At 39.7% G+C, this 25,022-nt stretch overlaps 1 non-coding gene across 1 annotated transcript; it reads right to left on the reverse strand.

The window, feature by feature from the left end:
• Positions 1-247: 247 nt before the first annotated feature.
• LOC139187047 (U6 spliceosomal RNA) lies at positions 248-353 on the reverse strand. The gene has a single exon (XR_011570748.1). It is a non-coding gene; the product is annotated as a U6 spliceosomal RNA (small nuclear RNA).
• Positions 354-25,022: the final 24,669 nt, after the last annotated feature.

Genomic DNA, 25,022 nt, shown 5'->3' on the forward strand with positions numbered 1-25,022 from the left:
CTGAGATAGAGTTGATATACAATATTATGTTTCAGGTATATGATCTGTCTGTGTATAGTAATACACAATTTTTCAAGGTTACATTCCATCCCTGGCCATTATGAAACATTGGCTATATTCCCAGTGCTCTACAGTATATTCTTGTAGCTTGTTTATTTTATACATAGTAGTTGGTACATCTTCATCGCCTTCCCTATCTTGCCCCTCCCCACTTTCCTCTCCCCACTGGTAACCGCTAGTTTGTTCTAAAACTGTGGGACACTTCGTGAATTTGCATGTCATCCTTGTGCAGGGCACATGTTAGTCTGCTCTGTATCATTCCAGTTTTAATATTTGTACTGCTGAAGCAGCACTGTTTGTGGTTTTTCACCCAGTAGAGTGACCCAGACCTTCATTCACGAAGCAGCTGGGCCGTTAATAGAGCTGCCTGAATTAGACTGTTGTAGTTTTCCATTGACTTTAACCCAGGTTATGTTACTAAGAGAAGCCCTAACAGATCTCCTGAATTCTAGCCACACCCTTCCTTACCTCCATTGCTTGTAGCAATTCAATTTTCCCTTGGCAATCAGGATCAGTTGCTCCAGCCATATAGTAACCTTCTTTTTTGCCTGTTAACTCAGAGGCTTGAGAAGCCCAAAGTGGTCAGGTAACAGTCTTCACTTCCAGTTCTTGGAATCACTGCTCTGTCCCTGGTGGATGCATTCCTCCCTTTGAAACTAAGACCTCTAGACCAGCAGAGCTTATGGTCACAGGGACAGGAAGCAAACTTTTTGCCAGTGGATCACTAGAGGTAGTAGTGAGGTATTCCCCTGCCATTTCCATTCCTTGATTCTTAGACCCATCCCCATGAATTCTGGCCATGAGGGAAATATAGCACCATATACTGGTCACCAAGGTAGAGCATACACCACCTTCTGGAAAACCTGGCCTCAGTCCTATAAAGTAGTGACCCTGAGCTGTTCTTGTATTTAACTTTGTCTTCAAAAGGACTTGCCACTATTCTATCAAGCTAACTGCTTCAGGATGGTTGAAGAATAGAAATCTATGAGGGGAGACCACTGACACACTTCATTTGTCATAAAGTGAGTTCCTCGTTCAGAAGCAATGCTGTATAAAACCATGATGGTGGATAGGGTAGCCCATTCTGTGGCTAACAGTTCACTTCTTTCCTCAGAGATTCTTGTCATTGCCCAATGGGCTCATGAACAATGTAGTCATGGTGACAACATGGACTTCCATTAACCAAGGCCAACCTGGCTATGGCTACCAGAGAGTGTCCAGTCAGCCAGCCGTGGAGACTAACACCGAGTCCCCAATATGGCACCATTCCCAGGGGGAGCAATCAGTTACCTGGTTGGCAGGTTGCTTACACTGGATCACTTTCATCATGGGAGGGCCAGTGTTGGGTATATTTGTTGCTGTTATTTGTTTATTTTTGGCTATGCTGCATGACTTGTGGCTTCTTAGTTCCCCAACCAGGAATCGAACCTGAACCCCAGCAGTGAAAGCACCAAATCCTAACCACTGGACTGCCAGGGATTCTTTCTTTGCAATATTTTGCTTAACAACAACAACAACAACAAAAATATATATATATAGAGAGAGAGAGCAATGAAACAGCAGTTATGACAGTCTAACTCAACTTTCTTTCATGACCAAAAATCTTGTACTCTATTAACAAAACAGTAGTTATAATAACCAAAACTGAAGAAGTCTTATACATAAATTGCTATTGGCCTGCAATGTAGGAGACCCAGGTTCAATCCCTGGGTTGGGAAGATCCTCTGGAGAAGGAAATGGCAACCCACTCCAGTATTCTTGCCTGGAGAATTCCATAGACTGAGGAGCCTGGCAGGCTACAATCCATGGGGTCACAAAGAGTCAGACATGACTGAGCAATTAACACAGATAAACATACTATCAGCAATGAGGCACATCTGTAGTACTAAACTGAGTGCTATATTCAGTATGCTTTCCAGCATACTGTTGCCATCTCCAAGCTGAGAAATTTTGGATCCCCACAGGAATAATTTCAAGATTTCTTATAGTGTGGTGGAATTTTGTAGGATTTTATAAAGAACAAGATAATCAGATTCTTTACTGAGTAAATTCTCCCAGTGTGTTTGGCTTGATTTCACTGTTGGCTTTTCTTTGATCTTTACTAGGTTTTTCATGCTAAATTTTAAATATGGACATTTGTGCAATTCTTTAAGTTTTATTTCCAGTCTGCTCCTTCCTAAAATTGTTTTTCAAATGAAACAAAATGATATATTTTATATAGCATATTTTAAATAATAATAAACAGATTTTTTGGTGATGGCATGTATTTTCCAGTCTCATTCTATTATATACATTACTCTGCTTTTATTTTTCTTCCCTTTAATATATCATTAACTTGTGATATTCTTAAATATACTTTAACTCTATTTTGGAATGATTATGGTTTCTTCATGAGACATTTTTGAGGTTTTTTGCTCTTTTTCCTTTCCTACAAATTGTTTCTGTTCTACTCTTGGTCTGTCCCATTGGCCCTTTACCATATATTTTTATTGCTTATTTACTTTTAATGTAACTCTATTAACTATCGTTTCCTTTAATTCTGAATGATTTTAATAAAAATCTATCAATATGAGTTTTTCTCTTTCTCTTTTACACCAATGTTTGTGTGCACGCATGCTCAGTTGTGTCTGACTCTTTATGACCCCATGGACTACAGCCCTCCAGGCTCCTCTGTCCATGGGATTTCCCAGGCAAGAATACTGAAGTGGGTTACCATTTCCTCCTCCAGGGGATCTTCCCAAACCAGGGATCAAACTTGCATCTCCTGCTTTGGCAGGTGGATTCTTTGCCACTGAGCCACTTGAACTAGTCTTTGTCATTTCAAGACCCCCTCAAATTTGACCTCAACTTTAAACAGCCTTCCATTTTCTATTCATAGAACTGTGGTGTTAGTCTACACACGTAACTTAGTGTTTCACTTATAACTTCCAATTAAACAAGAATTATTATAGTTTTTTAACTTGGTTTTGATATAATACATGCATACACATCTCTATCATACCACAGATGGCACTTCCTCATGTTTACTAGAGCACTTTTTTTCCTGCTAGTAGATAATAAGCCCCTTGAAAACAAGGAGCATATGTCAACCTCTAGTGTCTGGCACAGTGTAGGTTTTTAATGAATGAAGAATAAATGAATGAATAAATGAATGAATGAAAACCATTAGTTGTATAATTTCAGGGGTCCGTTCCAAAAAAAATACTTCCCCTGTGAGCCAAATGGACTTATTTTAAAACAAAAATATTCTTAGAAATCACACTCATTTTAACCTATTCATCCAAGGCAGAAGTTGTCAATCCTGGTTGAGGAAGAGAACCACATGCTCATCCCACTAAAAATAAATTAGGAGCTCCTATGTGATTCTAAGGGCTTCCCTGGTGGCTCAGATGATAAAGAATCCTCCTGCAATGCGGGAGACCTGGGTTCGATCCCTGGGTTGGGAAGGTCCCCTGGAGGAGGGCAACCCACTCCAGTATTCTTGCCTGGAGAATCCCAAGGGACAGAGGATCCTGGGGGACTACAATCCATAATGTTGCAAAGAGTGGGACAAGACTGAGTGACTGAGCACAGCACAGCGCAGGTGATCCTAAAATGCAGGCAAGGTTGAGAACTGCTAGGCTAAGATAGAAATAACTGACGGCAGGTTCTAAGGTACAAGGACAGAAGAAAATTAGGATCCTAATGACTTGAGGAGAGAAGTTCTTTGTTGGAGGCAGGGCTTGAGGGACAAGGAGTTTGCAATGAGCCCAACTCACCCTCCAAGAGGCTGGAGGTGGCTGGAGAGAGAGAGGTATTTTTAAAAGTATCTATTGTCTTAAAAAATTAAGAGGAAGAGATTATAAGTCATTTTTAAAGAGGCAAACTTTGAAGAGGAAGGAATGTAAAATTTAAATTTAAAAGTGAAGTCAGAGATTCCAACAATTGCTAATAAAAGGGCCCTTTGAGTTTCTTGGGCTTTTTACAAAAATATTCCCCAGGCTCACAAATACTGTAGGCAGACTGCTTATACAGATGAAAAGAAGAATAAATGTTGACATAGCAGAACTTGAGAGAAGAAAAACTGTTTTAAGGAATTAGTAGTCCCCAATTTGTGTCTATACTATAATGACAACAACATAGAAACTATATGTGAATATGTTTTATTTTATTTTTATTACTTATTTATCTGTTTATTAGGCTGCACCGTGTGGTTTGCAGGATCTCATTTCACCAACCAGGGACTGAGCCCAACACCCTCAGTGAGAGCACTGAGTCCTAACTATTAGACAACCAGGGAACTCCCAACGATGTGTGACTATGGGTTGAACAAGAAAAGAGTGATGATGTTAGACAACTGGCATGTTGAGGTGTATTGAGCTTGAAACCTGAAGTTCTAGTTCCTACTTTGCTGCTAATCTGCTGTGCTTCCTTAGACAGGTGTATTCACTTCTCTGGGGCTCAATTTCCTGACCTGAAAATTGAAAGCCTCAACTAAATCAGTGCTTCTTGCAAGGTTTCTCTAAAAAGAGTAAATAAATGGAGCCCCAAGATCAATAAGGAGGAGCCTGAAGCACCCTCTGTAAGTCCAATTTTTTTTTGAAGTCTTCTATTTTGCCTTAAAAGTCCACATCCCAGTATGTGAATTGCATCTCAGTTAAAGTTTTTTTTTTTTTTTTCCCCAAAAGTTCATCCACTTTATATTCTTTAGTCTTTGTGGTTTTTTCCTTTTAAATGAAGCTGAACTTGCATTGTATTTTATACTCTGGTTTTTTTCACGAAGTATTATATCTTTCACATGTCATTAAAATGTTGTTCCTTTTCTTTTCATAGCTTTCCAATATTCCATCATATGACCGTATTATAATGCATTACTGTCTCCTAATTTGGGATATTCATGTTACAGTACAGTGTGTTTCTGCCACCAAGCTGCCTTAATTCCAGTCTGCTTGGATCTGTGAAGAGCCTGAGATTTCTTTATAGTTTCTAATTGAATCCTCTGAAGTGCAGAGCTTGGAAAATGAAAAATTTTTTTTTCTCTTATTGCTGCCATGTGTGAAGTGGTCTCTTGGTGACGTAAGTTGTAATTCATTCTTTCTTGAGATCTCACTGCTAAAAGTGGGGAAGAAACTAACGCTTACTGAATCTGGACTGTTTTTGTAAAGGTTATTACAGGTCATCCACCCAGTGAGGTAATGAATATCCCACTTCATATAATAATAAGCTGAGACTCAAACGATTGAGCTGGCTGAATAACGATGTGCAGTACCTGCGATTAAATTGAATCCAATCTCCCCCAGATCTGTTCCAGGCCATCCTGTTCACCACACTTTGGACCCACAGCAGTAAGAGAGGGAGCATAACTACCCCTGCACTTCCCTCTGTTGGCTCTTTTTTTCTTTTTTAATTGAAGTGTATTTGATTGTCAATATTATATTTGTTTCAGGTGTACAACACAATGATTTAATATTTTTATAGATTATATTCCATTTAAAGTTGGGCTACCCTGGTGTCTCAGATGGTAAAGAATCTGCCTGCAATGCAGGAGACCTGGGTTCAATCCCTGAGTCAGGAAGATCCCCTGGAGAAGGGAATGGCTACCCATTCCAGTATTCTTGCCTTGGAAATCCCATAACAGAGGAGCCTGGTGGGTTACAGTCGATGGTATTGCAGAGAGTTGGACGTGACTGAGTGACAAACGCTAAACACTAACATCAGTTCAGTTCAGTAGCTCAGTTGTGTCCAACTCTTTGCAACCCCATGGACTGCAGCATGCCAGGCCTCCCTGTCCATTACAAACTCCTGGAACTTGCTCAAACTCATGTCCATAGTGATTTAATATTTTTATAGACTATATTCAGTTTAAAGTTATTAAAAAATAATGGCTATATTCCTTGTGCTGTACAATCTGTCCTTATTGTTAATTTTTTTTATTCATAGGGATTTTTACCTGTTAATCCCCTCCCCCTATCTTGCCTCAACTTCCTTTCTTCTCCTCATCTGATAACCACTAGCTTTTTCTCTAGTCTGTGAGTCTCTTTCTGTTTCATTATATACATTTGTCTGTTTTATTTTTAAGATTTCACCTGTAAGTGTTAACATAGAGCACTTGTCTTTTCCATCTACCTGATTTCACTGAGTTTAATACCCTCCTAGGTAAACTGCTTTTTTGCATCTGTCAGCAATAAAGGACACAAATGGTATGGACCTAACAGAAGCAGAAGATAGTAAGAAGAGGTGGCAAGATACACAGAACTATACAAAAAAGATCTTCATGACCCAGATAATCATGATGGTGTGATCACTCACCTAGAGTCAGACATCCTGGAATGCAAAGTCAAGTGGGCCTTAGGAAGCATCACTATGAACAGAGCTAGTGGAGGTAATGGAATTCCAGTTGAGCTATTTCAAATCCTAAAAGATGATGCTGTGAAAGTGCTGCACTCAATATGCCAGCAAATCTGGAAAACTCAGCAGTAGCCATAGGACTGGAAAAGGTCAGTTTTCATTCTAATCCCAAAGAAAGGCAATGCCAAAGAATGCTCAAACTACCACACAATTGCACTCATCTCACACGCTAGTAAAGTAATGCTCAAAATTCTCCAAGCCAGGCTTCAGCAATACGTGAACTGTGAACTTCCAGGTGTTCAAGCTGGATTTAGAAAAGGCAGAGGAACCAGAGATCAAATTGCCAACATCCGTTGGATCATCGAAAAAGCAAGAGTTCCAGAAAAACATCTATTTCTGCTTTATTAACTATGCCAAAGCCTTTGACTGTGTGGATCACAACAAACTGTGGAAAATTCTGAAAGAGATGGGAATACTAGACCACCTGACCTGCCTCTTGAGAAATCTGTATACAGGTCAAGAAGCAACAGATAGAACTGGACATGGAACAACAGACTAGTTCCAAATCAGGAAAGGAGTACGTCAAGTGTGTATTTTGTCATCCTGCTTGTTTAACTTATATGCAGAGTACATCCTGAGAAATAATGGGCTGGAGGAAGCACAAGCTGGAATCAAGATTGCTGGGAGAAATATCAATAACCTCAGATATGCAAAGGACACCCTTACGGCAGAAAGTGAAGAAGAACTAAAGAGCCTCTTGATGAAAGTGAAAGAGGAGAGTGAAAAAGTTGGCTTACAGCTCAACATTCAGAAAACTAAGATCATGGCATCTGGTCCCATCACTTCATGGCAAATAGGTGGGGAAACAGTGAAAACAGTGACAGACTTTATTTTGGGGAGCTCCAAAATTACTGTGGATGGTGACTACAGCCATGAAATTAAAAGATGCTTGCTCCTTGGAAGAAAAGATATGACCAACCTAGATAGCATATTAAAAAGAAGAGACATTACTTTGCCAACAAAGGTCTGTCCAGTCAAGGCTATGGTTTTCCAATAGTCATGTATGGATGTGAGAGTTGGACTGTGAAGAAAGCTGAGCACCGAAGAATTGATGCTTTTGAACTGTGGTGTTGGAGAAGACTCTTGAGAGTCCCTTGGACTGCAAGGAGTCCATCCTAAAGGAAATCAGTCTTGAATATTCATTGGAAGGACTGATGCTGAAGCTGAAACTCCAATACTTTAGCCACCTGATGTGAAGAGCTGACTCATTTGAAAAGACCCTGATGCTGGGAAAGATAGAAGGTGGGAGGAGAAAGGGACGACAGAGGATGAGATGGTTGGATGGCATCACCGACTCAATGGATGTGAGTTTGAGTAAACTCCGAGAATTGGTGATGGACAGAGAGGCCTGGCGTGCTTTAGTCCATGGAGTTGCAAAGTGTCAGACACGACTGAGCGACTGAACTGAACTGAACAGCTTAAACATTTGCCAATCTCTTTTCTTGGCAGTGCCATAATTCCTCCTACAATTAGAATCTCATTTTTGGGGACTTCCCCTGTGTTCCAGTGGTTAAGACTCCACACTCCCAGTGCAGTGGAGCTGGGTTTGATCCCTGGTCAGGCAACTAGATCCGACGTGCCTCAGCTGAGAGTTCTCATGCCACAGCTAAAGATACCATACACCAAAACTAAGACCCAGTACAGTCAAATAAATAAATAAAAATCCTTAAAAACTCATTTTTTGATGAGGGTTCTTTGTCATGCGGCAGGTAGTTTTTTTTCCCCAAAGGATAAATAAATGAAGGATTGTTTTACTGCATAGAGCAGGGGTCAGTAAACTTTTTCTGTAAAAGGGCACATAGTGACTATTCTAGACTTTGTGGAACATAGGATCTCATACATATGAGGTCATAAATGTCAGTTCCAACAACTCAACTCTGCCTTTTCAGTGGAAGAGCAGTTACCCACTCACTGTATGTAATAATGGATGTGGCTGTGTTCCAATAAAACTTTATTTAGGGGCACTGAAATCTTAATTTCATATAATGTTCAGTTCCCTCAAAATTATTATTCTTTTGACTTTTTTTTCATCCATTTAAAAATGTACAAATCCATCCTTGCACTGAGGATTACTGTTGTTGTTTTTTAGTCAATCAGTCATGTCCACCTATTTTGCGACCCCATGGACTGCAGCCCGCCAGGCTCCTCTGTCTATGGGATTTTCCATGGCAAGAATACTGGAGAGGGGATCTTCCAGATCCAGAGAAAGAACCTGCATCCCATGCATTGGCAGGCAGATTTTTTACCACTGAGGCCCCTGGGAAGCCCAAAGTATAATCAATCAGTTTCTCCTAATACCTGTTATTGTCCTTCACCCAAATCCAATCCTCCCTTTCTTCCTTGTCCAGCCTCAACTTCAAGGTCAATCCTGACACTGTCTTCCTTTCATAGGCCCTCGGGCTCTGGTTTTCAGCAACCTGTGGTGTCTGTTTTGTTTGTTTGTTTTTTTGTTTTTGCCACACTGCAAGGTGTGTAGGATCTTAGCTCCCCAACCGGGGATTGAACCCGGGCCCCTGCAGTGAAAGCGCCAAGTCCTAACCACTGGAGCACCAAGGAATTCCCAACTGAGTGGTGTCTTGAAGTCAGCCAGGAAACAACAATGAGGTTGCATGAGGAGGGGCGGTGGGGGGTGGGGCGGGTAGGAAATATGAAGAGTTAAACCCCATACCCTCCCCCAAGGTTGCACAGCCCCTGAGGGCAGTCCCTCTCTCAGAGCCAAGCTCTGGTGCGGTGATGCCTTCAGGGGATTTGTGTGTCACTCCAGCCTAGAGCATTTCTCCAAGGACTGTCCACTCTCCAGCTTAAATCTGGGTCCACAACATATCTGCTCTTCCAAGCACCAGGCACAATCAGAAGACGGAATAAAAATGGAGCTGAATTTCCGAAATTTTCTGGGCCACTGTCTCCACTTCTCTCAGCTCTTTCAGGTGTATTTTTCATGGAGTAAATCTAGGCAGAGATAAAAGTTAGATACCAAGTACACAGCAAAAGCTCTTCTCTTTCTGTAGTTGGATAATTTGGGCTTTCTGAGCTGAGAAAAGAGATGACATAATACTTCCTACCAGGAAATAACAGGTTTGGGAAATAGACAAATAATTCTGTCCCACTGCAACTGATGAGCTGAACTAAGGTGCTGTTAAAAGTACCAAACGTATGTCAGAGCAAGCCTAAGGTATAAATCATATGACACAATTTTGATGACCAACAAAAGCATTCAGACTAAATGAAAACTAATCTCAGAAAAAAATGAATGGCTTTTAAACAGAACTGCAAGATTAATAAACGAGAAGGTATTATACTTTATTAAATTTTATTTTTTATAAGCATTCATATAGTTACATGAAATTGTACTGGACAAATCAATTCAAATCGACTATTATGGGCACTAGTAAATAAATTAAGAACTAAAAGACCACTAAAAGAACTAAACTAAAAGAACTAAAAGAGGGCTTCTCTGGTGGTCCAGTGGTTAAGAATTTGCCTTGCAGTACAAGGGACACCGGTTTGATCCCTGGTCTGGGAAGATCCCACATGCCATGGTGCCACTGAGCCCCTGTGCTGCCACAACTACTGAAGCCCTTGATCCCTACAGCCCATGCTCTGCAACAAGAGAAGCCATGGTGATGAGAAGCCCACCCACAGCAATGAAGACTCAGCACAGCCAAAATAATAAATAAATAATTTTTTAAAAATAAATAAAACCAGCAGATAATATAGTCTTGCTTCAAGTTAATTATATGTACTGTGAACTCTTCAATATCTGGCATGCTAAAAACTGGAAAGCTTCAGTGTGCAGCTCTTTTATCTATCCAGTTATTATTATTTGATATGAGTTTCTGAAGGGCAGAGTCCATGACTGTGCAACTATTCGTCTTTTCATTTCTTGTGCCTAGTTCTGTGTCTAGCATGTCATAAGACACCTAAATACAGTTGGAATGAATGATGAATGAAAAAGGTCACAAGGATAAGACATTGCAAAATTCTGAATTAGTCGTTAAACCATTAAAGAAAGCCAGAATTACATTCAGTGTGTCTCATATTCTAATTATCTGACTATTGTTAATCTGATATCATGTCAAATGGTAAGTTCACAATTAAATGTGATACTCTTATTTCCCCACACAGCTGAAAATTAATTTATTGACATGTCATTAGATGGCAGGTCCAGTGTTAATATTTTTATAGATGTTCTTGAAAGTAATAATAAACACCTTCAGTTTTCAGTGGAAAAATCAAGAGCATTTCATTAAAACAGAGAAACTGGTGAAGCTAGAAATGGAATAAAAATTAACCTGAGACATATAATTTTTACTTTAAAAAAGAAGATTAAGATACTATCAAATATACAATCATATCTGAGTGTAAGTAGTGAAGTATTCACACATGAATACTTTACTCAAATTGAATATATAAAGTTCCATACCTTCTTTTTATCCATTAACCTTACATCTCTGTTTAAAAGCAGTTAATTTTTTTGCAGATTAATTTTCTTTTAGTATGAATACTTTCATTGGTTAGCAAAATACCATCACATCAGCTATACATTCTAGTACTAAAAGCCAAAAAAGTAGTTCAACAATCTGTTCCTTGAATTTTTGGGAAAAATTCTTACAAACTCTCCTAGTGTTCTAAGATGAATAGTTATTTCCCACAATTTGGACAAACAGGTACACTTTCCCCCCACCCCAGGCCGCTGTTCTTTTTCCCTTCAACTTACTGTGGCAAACTATTTATTCCAAAAGTTGGCTGGAGAAGGAAGATGCCACAAGGGCAGCCACATGACCACAAATTTAATGACATGCGTATGAAACTCCAGCATCACATCAAACCAGTCTCTGTATAGGATGTCAAACCTAGCCGGGGACAGCCAGGTGTTCTGTCTTCTCCAGCTTGCTGAGTCACATATAGAAAACTGTTACAAGGGAATTTCCTGGTATGCGTGTGGTGTGGGCAAAAAAAGTCACAAATGTCTATCACAAGAGCCAGTTTACCTAAACCTGCCCGTACTAAGGATTTTTTTAGTGAAAATGGAGAAAGTCTAAGATCTCCAATATTTTATTTATTTATTTTGGCCAAGCAGCATGTGGGATCTTTGATCCCTGATTAGAAGTCAAAACCACTTCCTCTGCATTGGAAGCATGAAGCCTTAACCACTGGACCATTAGGGAAATCCTGAAGAGCTTTAATATTTTAAATAAAACATACTTTCATATGTGATTACAATAACATAAAAATATGAGTAAAATAGCAATAAAACTAACATAGTTCTCATGTAGGATTGATAAAAATGTGGTATTTTTTTCCCCTTAAAGAATATGATATCTTTCCCCTCAAAGTTTTCTTAAGAATCCCTTTGTTGGAGTTCAAGGTTTTTAAGTGCTAGCCACCCATTCCTTACTTGGCCCTGCAATAAACCTTTTCTGCCCCCAAAAACAAATAAACCCCCCCAAAATAAATACCTTTGCTGCAGTACTCTGTGGTGACTAAATGAGAAGGACATCTAAAAAAGAGTGGATATATATGCATACATATGACTGATTCACTTTGCTGTACAGTAGAGACTAAAACACATTGTAAAGCAACTGTACTCCAGTAAAAATTAATTTACAAAAAACAAGACCTTTGCTGTTGTACATATAAAACTTCTTTAATGAAAACACTATGTGTCTCAAAATCTTTAATTTCCAGCTGTTCTACTGTCCATGATGGAAGACAGGAACTTGGTTGAGAGGTTTTCCTGAAGCAAGGCTGCATAGCAACTATTCTGCAGGGCAAGTCACTCAGCAAACAGCATGCCCTCTGCGTGGCATCTATCTTGTCATGTCAAAATAATTTGCTTTAAAAAAATAAAGTCTAGAATAAAGATATCACTAGGGAACTTCCTTGGTGGCCCAGTGGTTAAGAACGCACCTTCCAATGCAGGGGATGTGCAATCCCTGTTTGGGGAAGTAAAATCCCACATGCTGGGGTAGAGGGAGAATAAGTAAGCCCTAGCACTGGTATGGAGAAGGCAATGGCACCCCACTCCAGTACTCTTGCCTGGAAAATCCCAAGAAGCCTGGTGGGCTGCAGTCCATGGGGTCGCTAGAGTCGAACACGACTGAGCGACTTCAATTTCACTTTTCACTTTCCTGCATTGGAGAAGGAAATGGCAACCCACTCCAGTGTTCTTGCCTGGAGAATCCCAGGGACGGGGGAGCCTGGTGGGCTGCCGTCTACGGGGTTGCACAGAGTTGGACACGACTGAAGTGACTTAGCAGCACTGGTATGAAGACCCAGTGCAGCCAAATTAAAGGAAAAAAAAAAAATATATATATATGTTACTGTATTTCATTAACTTATAATGGGAAATTAAAATATATGTTATACATGATTTTCAGTCTAAAGTAAGAAGAATAAGGGCTTCTTTTTGGTTAATGTCAGTATTTAATCATTTTGGATTCTCTGCATTTCAAAACCTTAACAATTTCAGAATTCCAATTTGCTAATTTACTGTCTTACACCAAAGCAAGTACAGCTGGGTTAGCTAAGTACAAGACACATTTGTTCATCTTAAGGAATTACAAATGCACGATTTTAAGATGTTTTATTGTAATACTATTATAAGTTCAGTTTTTCCATTTGTATTTGAAGCTGGATTAAAATTATGCATCTGGTGACTGGGATATGGGGGAGCATGACGTCCCATTGGTGACAAGCCTTTCAATTAAGCAGAACTAATTCAATATGCCCCTGTAAGAAAACAAAAGGGGTATAAGTATGTTACAATTTTACTGAAATTATGCATCTTTCTTTCTATTCCTTTACCTTCCTCTCCTTCATCTTTCCTTTCTTTCTTATTTTTTTAGAAATTTACTTATTTTTGGCTGTGTTGGCTCTTTAGTTCAGTTCAGTCGCTCAGTCGTGCCCAACTCTCTGTGACCCGATGTGCAGCACACCAGGCCTCCCTGTCCATCACCAACTCCCAGAGCCTACCCAAGCTCATGTCCATTGAATCAGTGATGCCATTCAGTCATCTCATCCTCTGTCGTCCCCTTCTCCTCCTGCCCTCAATCTTTCCCAGCATCAGGGTCTTTTCAAATGAGTCAGGTCTTTGCATCAGGTGGCCAAAGTACTGGAGTTTCAGCTTCAGCATCAGTCCTCCCAATGAATATTCAGGACTGATTTCCTTTAGGATGGACTGGTTGGATCCCCTTACAGTCCAAGGGACTCTCAAGAGCCTTCTCCAACACCACAGTTAAAAAGCATCAATTCTTCGGCACTCAGCTTTCTTTATAGTCCAACTCTCACATCCATACATGACTACTGGAAAAACTGTAGCCTTGACTAAACGAACCTTTGTTAACAAAGTAATGTCTCTGCTTTTGAATATGCTGTCTAGGTTGGTCATAACTTTCCTTCCAAGGAGTAAGCGTCTTTTAATTTCATGGCTGCAATCACCATCTTCAGGGATTTTGGAGCCCAAAAAAATAGTCAACCACTGTTTCCCCATCTATTTGCCATGAAGTGATGGGACCAGATGCCATGATCTTAGTTTTCTGAATGTTAAGCTTTAAACCAACGTTTTCACTCTCCTCTTTCACTTTCATCAAGAGGCTCTTTAGTTCTTCTTCTCTTTCTTCCATGAGGGTGGTGTCATCTGCATCTTCATCGCTGCACTTTTCTCTAGTTGCGGAGAGTAGGGGCCACTCCCTAGTTGCAGTACTCGGGCCTCTCTTTGTGGTGACCTCTCTTGCTGTGGAGCACGGGCTCTATGGCAGACAGACCCCAGTGGTTACAGCACGTAGGCTCAGTAGTTGGGGCTCCAGGGCTCCAGAGCACAGGCTCAATAGTCGTGGCACACGGACTTAGTTGCTCCTTGGCTTGTGGGATCTTCCTGGATCAGGGCTCGAACCCGTGTGTTCTGCATTGGCAGGTAAGATTCTTTACCACTGAGCCACCAGGGAAGTACATCTTTCTGTCTTATTTTTAAACTATGCTTCTTTCAAGACTGAAGTCACTTAATATACATATGGGGCCATTTCTCCCAGAGTTGTGATCACAAACTCATCCTTAAGAATCCTGTTTGACATTTCATTGTCTTAATATACAGGGAAAGACTTACATTTATTAAATGTGAATAATGGGAAATATGAAACAAGTATAATTAATCTTAAGTGGCAAGTATAAAAAATAATAAACATAAGGTTTTAAATTTTAATCATCAACTTGAAGAATAAAACGTTTAAGACATATCATAAAGATATCAGCAGAAGATGGTTTGTAATCTCAAAACAATGCATGATTGTAGTACATTAAAAGTTTCTTGAGTTAAAACTTCTTTGATTTTGCATTTAAAAAATAAGTGGAAGTCGCTCAGTCATGTCTGGCTCTTGGCAACCCCATGAACTGTAGCCTACCAGGCTTCTCTGTCCATGGGATTTTCCAGGCAAGAGTACTGGAATGGGTTGCCATTTCCTTCTCCAGAGGATCTTCCCGACCCAGGGGTCAAACCCGGGTCTCCCGCATTGTAGGCAGACACTTTTACTGTCTGAGCCACCAGGAAGTCTTTAAAAAAAGACTTATTTAAAAAAATAAAATACCACCAAAAAATGAGGTAAAAAGGAAAACCTCTTACTCCCTCAAGAATAATGGCATAAAATCACAGTCACTTGATAATTACTTTAATAATTACCTTTACTTGTATGATAGAACTATTTTTAAAAAATTATTTAATTTATTTATTTGGCTGTGCCCAATCTTAGTTGCAGTACACAGAATTTTTAGTTTCGGCATGTGGGATATAGTTCCCTGACCAGGGATTGAACCTGGGCCCCCTGCATTGAGAACGCAGTCTTAGCCACTGGACTACCAGGGAAGTCCATTATTTTGTTTTTGTTTTTTACAACTTTATTAAGGGATTGGCTTCCCTGGTGGCTTAGTCGGTAAAGAATCTACCTGCAATGAGGGAGACCTGGGTGAGATTCCTGGGTTAGGAAGATCCCCTGGAGGAGGGCATTGCAACCCACTCCAGTATTCTTGCTTGGAGAATCCCCATGGGCAGAGGAGTTAGACACGACTGAGCAACTAAACACAGCATATTAGGGATATTGACATACAAGAAAACACATTATGATTGATGTGTACAGTTAGATAAGCTGTAACATGTGTATTTCCTGGAAACCACCACTTTGATGAAGCCTGAACAGATCCTTCCCCTTCTCAAGTTTCTTTGTGCCCCTTGACGATCCCTTCTTCTGCTTCCTACCCGACCAACCACCCTCTTTTCTCGGGGCAACCACTGATGTGCTTGCTATCACGGTAGGTCAGTCGGCATCCACCAGTAATTTTTTCCAGGACACCAGCAGGTTTGCCCTTATATAAAATATATAGTATGATCAGCCTCACCCCACCCCATGTCCACGGATCCTGCATCCTTGGATACGAGTGCTGACTGTACTTTTAATAATCTATAACTGACCTAAAAAGTCCTTTCTGCTCATTTTAAAAAAGGATTTTTTTTCCTAACTGGAAGAAAATGTAATAATACCAGAATGAGGCAGATGATACACAGGTCATTAGAAAGCACTCTGAACTGAGTAATGATTTTGCAGATTATTTTTCATATTCCACACCCTAATGCTAATTGGATTAAAGAGTCAAGAATCCAGGAAATGAAGTAAAAGAGATGTGTTGATTTTAATAAATAGGGTGTTTTTTTTTCCTGTCTCATCTGTCAGCTTACTTCTAATTAATAAATAGATTTTCAAAAGTTGGCCCAAAATGGAGATCTCCACTGACAAATGTTCTAATAAACTGTATGTGTCTTAAGAAAAAAAAAAAAAAGCCTCTATATGTTGGAGTTCTACATCAATAATAAAATAAAGTGAACTGTGGATATAACATTAAAACACAACCTATATTCTTTCTTATGAAAATATGAGTTTATTCTAACATATTATGACAACATGTCAAAATTATGTTTGCATATAAGATTGGCTGAGGATGCTGGAACTATAGCAGTTGAATTGTGGTGGTTTGTAGACTTCTGTGTATACTTTGCATTTTATTTTTAATTAAATAAATATGTTGGTAATTAATATGTGTAATTTATTTCTACCTCTTTCTAGTTTACATTATTCAGTTGTACTTGAAGATATGCTTCCTCATTTTGAGTGTTTCTGTAAGACGTGGTATCTCCAGTAAACTTAATACTTCATTTTTTAAACAACACATTTTTCATTCTCTTGACATCACCAAATGAAAATGCTGTACATTGGAACATAAAACAAAAAGAGACCTAAATTAGTTGGAATTATAATATATGTAGCATTAATGCTACATATTGATTACCACAAGGGTGTTACTTTTTACCACTGCAAGTCTTTAGCTATTTCTATAAACAGCAGAAGTATAGTATTTGTGAAAAGTGGTTGGACTAAAATGCTTTCATGTGGTGAATGCCTATTCAACACTCTCATAAAGCAAATTAATTAGCTTTTCATACAAATGGAGTATTAGTTATTTCAGCTATGTGTATTTCAATTCTTGAAAATTCTTAGATAATTTTAATATCCATAAATCTTTGTAGACAACATAGCCTAATGTATATTTTATGCATTGACTTGTATATGAATTTTAATTAAAATATGTTCCAAATAGCCTATTAGTTCCATAGTTTGCACAGTTTTGAAAGATATAGCAGTGACCAAGCTGATTTGCTAAAATGTTTTTATTTATATACTTCTGATTTAAAAGATATAGAAGCCTCCACAAATGTATTCACATTTCAACACATTTCTGAACACTCTGAACAGAGCACCAGACTTGAAATAAAGTCGCAGTCAAGGGAAAAATTAAGTGGCCAATGGGAGTGTGCCCTGAATGGGAGCAGGCATAGGTAGGCAGAAAATAAACCTGACCCAGGGGTCGATAAACGTGAGTGTAGATGGGTAGATGGATAAAGCCCTGTATCGGTACTGCATTTACCCTACTTGCTAGTGTGTGCTCAGTCGCTCAGTTGGGTCTGACTCTGCGATCCCACGCACTGTAGCCTGCCAGGCTCCTCTGTCCATGGGCTTTTCCAGGCAAGAAACTGCAGTGGGCTGCCTTTCCCTTTTCCAGGGGATCTTCCTGACCCAGGGATTGAAGCCGGGTCTCCTGCAGCTCCTGCACTGGCAGGTGGATTCTTTTACCACTGAGCCATTTGGCCTTCCCAACTTGCTAACACTGGTAATTGAACCGAATGCAGCAAGTCCAAATGTATCACTAGTTTCAAATTTGGCAACAATTTTCCTGACAGTTGAGAACAAGATAGATAGTTCTGATTTACAATACAGTGTTCTGTTATTGGCCACACTAAGTGTCATGAGGGATCTTACTTCCCTGACCAGGGATCAAACTAGTCCTTAATTCTTAACAACTGGATTGCCAGGGAAGGGCCAGTATTGATTTACAAATGAAATATTTCTGTGACTCTGGCACAATGGGAAATACAGGAATTTTTTTTTTTAAAGCAGATATGATATAGCTCTTTTTTTTTTTTTTTTTTAAAGATACGATGAATTTCTCTACAGGACTTTAGAAGACAAGTCCTTCATTCCAGACTGGCATTAAGGCCAAATGAAGTTCACACCTCTGAACTCAGAAAATCCTGGGATTCACTCACAAAACTGAAAGAAATGTTGGACTCTCAAAAATTAAAATTATAACATAAATATTTTTTATGATAATTTCAGATGTATTTGTATCTCCTGTAATGAGTTTAGAAATCTAAACTAAATATTCTAAATATTCTTCAAACTAATAGGTACCTATGATTCTACGTACCTTTTTTTCCCTTCTGAAATTAAATTCTATGGTTTGGGTAAAGTTTCAAATTTTTAACAAAAACAGTTTCATCAATTTCTTTAAGAGATTTACTTGTTCCTTGGGAATCCTGTTGTTTACCTATTGATTACAGGCTACAATTCCACTAAGTAAACTGAGAAAGCCTGTCACAAACTGATTTCAGCAATAGCTATATTTTTGTGTATCTGTCTTTTGAAAAAGCTGGAGAGGGTATCTATGTTACTTAGTAATATCTCAATTTCCATAATAAGTCAGTAAATTGAATTTATAGTTTATTGTGTCTTTACTCCCATCAAATTACATGGGTAAGAAATACTGTGGTTTTATAATTCTATTTCCAAAGAGAAAGAACATGCAAGTCTATAAAATAATAGTCAATAGCATTTTGTCAAAATATATTGAGCACTTAACAGGGCACTCACTGCAGGGGTGATATAAACATATTTTGTCTCATGTCCTTGCTTCAAGAAGAGTGTACTTTAAAGAGAGAGAGAGAGATGAATAGATTTTAGGTACTAAATGTTTGGTTAAAACAAATAAAGACTGCGTTTTCTGATCTATATATTAAAAAAGGCTTTCGTTGTTGTTGTTGTTTAGTCATTAAGTCGTGTCTGACTCTTTTGGGACCCAACGGACTGTAGCCTGACTGGCTTCTCTGTCCATGGGATTCTCCAGGCAAGAATACTGGAGTGAGGTTGCCATTTCCTTCTCCAGGGGATCTTCCTGACCCAAGGATCAAACCTGTGTCTCCACATCTCCTGCATCACAGGGGAGTCTTTACCATTGAGCCAGCTTTGTAGATCCATATAGGTGAAGAGGGCTTTTGATTTAGACATTTTCAAAATAAGAATGTTAAAAACAAGTTACAAGCTTCAAGATCTTAGGATGTGAATCATGATGGGTGGTGTACCCAATGTGGACAAGTAGGTAGAGGCCAGATCATAGAGGGTCTACATTCTTTAAGCAATGAACAGCTATTTAAAGACGTCAGAACAGGAAGCAGTTTTCCAGACATGATGTTAAGAATCTGAATTTAGGAATGGTAATTGGAATAGAGAGAGAGTCTGAGATCTTAAGGGCACATAATCATCAAAATGTGTAATGTGACTGGTGATATTAATAAAAGGTTTCCAGGTTTGAGGCTTGGATGATGAGATGGATGGAATTGCCATCCCTCATAAAGAAGGCTGAGTGCTAAAGAAGTGATGCTTTTGAACTGTGGTACTAAAGAAGACTCTTGAAAGTCTCTTGGACAACAAGGAGATCATATCAGTCAACCTTAAAGGATATCAACCCTGAATATTCATTGGCAGAACTGATGCTGAAGATGAAGCTTCAATACTTTGGCCACCTGATATGAAGAGCCAACTCATTGGAAAAGACTCTGACTCTGAAAAAGATTGAGAGCAGGAGGAGAAGGGAGGCAACAGAAGATGAGATGGTTGGATGTCATCATCAACTCAATAGACATGAGTTTGAGCAAATTCCTGGAGATGGTGAAGGACAGGGAAGTCTGGCATGCTGCAGTCCATGGGGTCGCAAATAGTTAGACATGATTTAGTCCTGACATGATCCACCTGAGTGGTAGGATCTTAGTTCCCTGACCAGGGGTGGCACCCAGGCTCTTGGCAGTGAAGGCATACAGTACTAACCACAGGACCCTCAGGGGATTCCTTCATTTTTGGATACACAGAATGTGAAGAAGTTGGGGGGTACTTTTAAGACAAAAGGTCCCCTAGGCAGTCTGGTCCTTTGGAACTTCAGGGGAGAAATCTTTGCCAGGATTAAAGATTTTGGATTCATTAAATAAATGAGGCTCATTAGCATATATGTTGTCATTAAAATCATGGGAGTGGATGAAATTGCGCAAGGTACTCAATAAATGTTTATGGGTTTGATGAATAAATGAATAAGAGAGGGGAGATGAAAAGAGAGAACACTAAGAGGGAAAGTAAAGAGTTCCAAGATAATAGGGGAGTGCCAGGATCACCTGTACCTACTCCATAAACTTCCCTAGAATTGTCTTGGGTCATAGAAATACTGTATGTAGTTAAACAGTATAAAGAAGACTACCAGGAGAAGTAAAATGTGTACATGGTACATTAAGTTTTATTTGATAAATGCATAATTGATTAACTGGGGATACCTAAACTAGCTATTTCAAGACTGGTGCATTTTAGCAGATTATAAATTCACATTGTTCTGCAGCTCATGAATCCACATTATTGATGAAATGTGTTACTCCTTCAATTTGTTCTCAGAGAAAAGAAAAAACATAACATGAGAATTGAGAAGCACTGTTAACTGGTGGTTAAGAGCACAACCTCTAGAGTAGCATCTTTCTGTTCATCCTTAGCCCACGAAGGACTCTATTAAGACATCTTTTGGAGTTCTCCGGCCTTCCAGTGGTTAGGACTCAGTGCTCTCACTGAAGTGGCCCGGGTTCAGTCCCTCGTTGGGCAACTAAGATCCCCCAAGTGGTAAAGCCAAAAAAGACATATTTTTTCTAACCAAACCCCCTTTTCTGTGAAATTTTAATACTATTGATTTACTCTATGTCTATATGCTGTGGTAGGGTTTCCTCGGTGGTGCACTGGTAAAGAATCCATCTGCTAATGCAAGAGATGCAAGAAACTTGGGTTCAATCCCAGCGCTGGGAAAATCCCCTGGAGAAGGAGGTGGCAGCCCACTCTAGTATCCTTGCCTGGGAAACCCCACGGACAGAGGAGCTGGGTGGGCTACAGTCCATGGGGTCACAAAGAGTCAGACACGACCACACGGCTGAACAACAACAACAGCAAACCGTTTACTGAGCCCTTGTAGTGTGTGAACGGCAGACAAAGGTGAATAACTCACATCCTTGAAACTACCAAGCAAACAAGAGAGAGAATTGTTGTTTAGTTGCTCAGTCGTGTCTGATTCTTTGGGCCCCATGGGCTGTAACCCACCAGACTCCTCTGCCCATGGGATTATCCTGGCAAGAATACTGGAGGAGGTTGCCATTTCCTTCTCCAGGGGATCTTCCCAACCGAGGGATGGAACCCCATGTTTCCTGCATTGGCAATCAGGTTCTTTACTGCTGAGCCACCTGGGAAGAGCCAAGGGAGAGAGGCATATACAAAAATAACCCTAATGCAAGGCAGAGCCAGGCGGAAGAGACAACACAGATATGATCAGAATGCCTCAGGGCGTGGAGGAGACGACAACATATTTGACTTTAAAGAATTCAGTTCAGTTCAGTCGCTCAGTCGTGTCCGACTCTTTGCGGCCCCATGAATCGCAGCACGCCAGGCCTGCCTGGGGTGTTTTGGAGGAGGTGGCCTTTGAGAAAGACCATATAGGATTCTGAAGCCATCTGTTTTAGGGTTGAGAGGAACATTGTAGGGTTTGATAAAAACCCTTTAACTTGGTTTGAAGGGCCCTCACAGGGGCGTGGTCTGGCCCCTATTTTCTCACCGGAGCCTTGTCTGAACATGGTGCTGTATTCTCTCTGGTCCAGCCATGCTGGCCTGTCTCAGTTCCTGCTAGCGTCTCTCCAGCTCTATGGTTTCCACAGAGGCTCTTTTCTCTGCCTGGAATACTGTTTCCACAGACTGTTCTCCTAGTAACCCTTAATCATCCTTCAGACCCCAGCTCATGTGCCACCTGAGGGAAAGCCTTCCCTGATCTTCATGGTGAGGTCAAACCCTTCAACACAGGTTCCATCCCATTCATTCATATGTTCAGTTGATCAGTGTCTGTCCCAGTGGATCAAGATCTCAATGAGAGCACTGACTGTGTGTGTTTTTCCACCTTATATTATCTGCATGTAGCACAGGTGTCCAATACTTACCAGGGGCTTAATAACTAGCTGTTGAATGGATAAATGAATTATTACAAGCCAAGATAAAAACAGAGAAGTGGAAAAGCACAAGATGTTCAAAAATTGGTAAAAAACCTGGTTTTATAACAGGAGGAAAAGGGGCAGGGCATAACTTTTGAAAGAATGACATAGCCCAGTTCAGTTCAGTAGCTCAGTCGTGTCCGACTCTTTGCGACCCCATGAATCGCAGCACGCCAGGCCTCCCTGTCCATCACCAACTCCCGGAGTTCACTGAGACTCACGTCCATCAAGTCAGTAATGCCATCCAGCCATCTCATCTTCTGTCGTCCCCTTCTCCTCCTGCCCCCATGATTAGAGTCAAATGGGACCAAGATAGCAGACAAGACTAGACTTTGATTCTCAATCAGCAAGTTAAATGATACACCCAGAGGTGAGAATGACAGGTCCAAGACACTGTAAAAAGACCAAGGAGTGGGCGGTGGCCCAAATCCTGGAAATCTCTGCTCCTTCCCAAAAATAGTTGGAATAATCCTCCTGCTCATTAGCATATGAAATTACCCAGCCTATAAAAACCAACCACTCCAAATTTCGGGGCTGCTGCACTTGCCCTGTGTGGTGCCCCACACTCTGTCTGTGGAGTGTGCTTCTCTCTGAATCTGGATAAATCCACTTCTTACCTATCACTTTGTCTCTCACTGAATTCTTTCTGTGATGAGATATCAAGAACCTGAGCTTCATTAGGTCCTAAAACCAGGTATTGTGGTTTTGGCTGGGTTTGAGTCCAAATCACATGGGTTAAAGTCCCAGGCAGGGTTTTGGCTGGGTTTGAGTCCCAGTCACGTGGGTTCAAGTACCAATCTGTGGCAAACAGTTTCACTGAAGTGTGTGTTTAGTCACTCAGTCATGTCTAACTCTTTGTGACCCTGTGGATTGTAGTCCACCAAGCTCTTCTGTCTGTGAAATTTTTCAGGCAAGAATATGGAGTGGGTTGCCATTTCCTCCTCCAGGGTATCTTCACAACCTAGGGATCAAACCAGAGTCTCCTGCATCACAGGTGAATTCCTTACCTATTGAGCCATCAGGGAAGTGAATCATACTCAAATTTATGCTCTGAGACCATGATGATGAAGTTGTACAGGGTTTCTTCTTTTGGTGGGGGGGGGGGTGCAATTAAATAATGTCTGTCTTTCCCCAATAGATAAAAAATAATATATTGTGGATAGATTTTTCTGCTTAAAAATTTTCACTGGTACATGTTTCTTAAACAGAGTGTTTTTTCCTTCCTGCTAATGAGAAGCAAACAGCAAAATAAGTAAACATTTACAAATAATATTAGAAGAAAAAAGTTAATCATGGTTAAATTGACAGCATGATCATTATGGGCATGTGCTGAGAGACATTGTGTTGTGCATACATTTAACAATTACATTTTTCATGAGTTAAGTTGTTCCAAATTGATATGAATACCGTTCTACTACAAAGATAAAGAAAGGGTTGGCCAGAATCAAACATTCATAGAAAAAAATGTAAGTTCATTAAATGACCTAGATAACATGAAATAGTATACTTTTGCAACAGTCTAGATAAATATCTGGGTGATTAGATGAATTTTTCATTTTCCACCTAACTGTGTTAGAGTTACATGCTCTTTCAATACTCTGATATCACCATGGTAGCTTTACATTTTATTGATACATACATACACGCACACACTTTGCTTTTGCTACATATGAGTTATCTAAAAGCCTTTTAAGATTTTGTTGTTGTTGTTGTTCTTTTTTTTTTTTAATTTATTTTAATTGGAGGCTAACTACTTTACAATATTGTGGTGGATTTTGCCATACATTCACATGAATCAGCCATGGGAGTACATGTGTTCCCCATTCCAAAACCCCCTCCCACCTCCCTCTCCATTCCATCCCTCAGGGTCATCCCAGTGCATGAGCCCTGAGCACCCTGTCTCATGTATCAAACCTGGCCTGGTGATCTATTTCACATATGAAAATATACATGTTTCAATGCTATTCTCTCAAATCATCCCACCCTTGCATTCTCCCACAGAGTCCAAAAGTCTGTTCTTTACATCTGTGTCTCTTTTGCTATCTTGCCTATAGGGTCATCATTACCATCTTTCTAAATTCCGTATATATGCTTTAATATACTGTATTGGTGTTTTTCTTTCTGACTTACTTCACTTTGTATAATAGGCTCCAGTTTCATCCACCTCATTAGAACTGATTCAAATGTATTCTTTTTAATGCCTGAGTAATATTCCACTGTGTATATGTACCACAGCTTTCTTATCCATTCGTTTGCCAGTGGACATCTAGGTTGCTTCCATGTCCTGGCTATTGTAAACAGTGCTGTGATGAACATTGGGGTACAAGTGTCTCTTTCAATTCTGGTTTCCTCAGTGTGTATGCTCAGCAGTGGGATTGCTAGGAGGTATGGCAGTTCTATTTCCAGTTTTTTAAGGAATCTCCACACCGTTCTCTATAGTGTAAAAGCCTTTTAAGATTTATAAATCACATTTATAGGAATTCCCTGACGTACCAGTAGTTCAGACTCTGTGTTTTCATTGCCAAAGGCCTGGGTTCAATCCCTGGTTGGGGAACTAAGATCCTACAAGTTGTGTGATGTGGTCAAATAGAAAATTTTTAAAAATAATAAAATAAAAATCACAAATACTACTGCAATGTTCTGTTCAGAGAATTTCACCGCATTTTTGTACTGTTACCAGCGTTTCAAGTTTTCCCAACTATTTTTTAATTCAAGATTTTTTGTTAAGATTAATTTGTAATTAAACCTCTCCTTTGTTCTAGGATTTTTTTCCCATTGTATTTTCCTAAAGTATTAACTTTATTCTTTTTTTCCTTTCTTTTATTTAATCATTAAATTATATTATTTTATTTGTAAAATCAAG

The sequence above is a fragment of the Bos indicus genome, chromosome 14 (assembly GCF_029378745.1).
Source record: "Bos indicus isolate NIAB-ARS_2022 breed Sahiwal x Tharparkar chromosome 14, NIAB-ARS_B.indTharparkar_mat_pri_1.0, whole genome shotgun sequence".
Classification (NCBI taxonomy): domain Eukaryota; kingdom Metazoa; phylum Chordata; class Mammalia; order Artiodactyla; family Bovidae; genus Bos; species Bos indicus.